Source organism: Halyomorpha halys, unplaced genomic scaffold, assembly GCF_000696795.3.
Source record: "Halyomorpha halys isolate HHAL.00 unplaced genomic scaffold, Hhal_1.1 Scaffold286.1, whole genome shotgun sequence".
In the NCBI taxonomy this organism is placed as follows: domain Eukaryota; kingdom Metazoa; phylum Arthropoda; class Insecta; order Hemiptera; family Pentatomidae; genus Halyomorpha; species Halyomorpha halys.
In genome coordinates, this window is record NW_027115682.1 from 816,221 (window position 1) to 817,037 (window position 817).

Below are 817 nucleotides of genomic sequence, written 5' to 3' on the forward strand. Positions count from 1 at the left end.
CAAGTACGTGTCTTTCTGGCATTTTCTTCAAAAAATAATCTTTATGATGGGAGTTATAAATTTTTCACATAATAAAAGAACTTAGAACTTTAAAAAACTTCTAATATTAAAAATTTTCTTTGTTATATAAAAGAAATTTATTTAATAGTGCGTTTTATGGCATCATGCCTTCCTAGTCTGCAAAAACAATGAGTCTGAATGTCTATGTGGCAGGATGATAACATCATAAAAGGAAGAATAAGGAAATACGAAAAAAATAATGTTATTCAATGTTAATTTATTTTAATTGAGGCGTGTAATAACGGATATTTAGGATAATTCAAGGTGTAGCAAATACCTTTGAGGAAAAAGTAGATGGTACTTGCGTATGATAATTATTGTTTTGGAATTCGTATAATTAATGATCGGTATTAGCAGTGACTGTGTGTAACGGCATTGGATCAATTTGAAACTTAATGAGTCTTCGTCCTCCATCATGGATTGCAAGCAAGCAGGACTTTAATGAATCCTGGTCATTATCATAATAGCAAGTTTCATCGTTCAAGGTCAAGCTTTCTTCATCCCCTTCCTTGAAGACGCGCCTGTACGATCTGAAGAACGGAGGGCCTCAGCATCGTGTAGCGGAGGCTGGTGGTCAATCATATTTACGCAGACCTAAAATGGTATTCTTTTAACTTTTTTTTTATGAAGTCTAAGCTTTTCAATCGGAATCAACTTTTGGTAAATATCAAGGAACTATAAGACGTATAGATACAATCAAATTGAAGATAGTTAAATACACCATAAACTAGTTTCTAATAGTTATGAATCAAGCTAC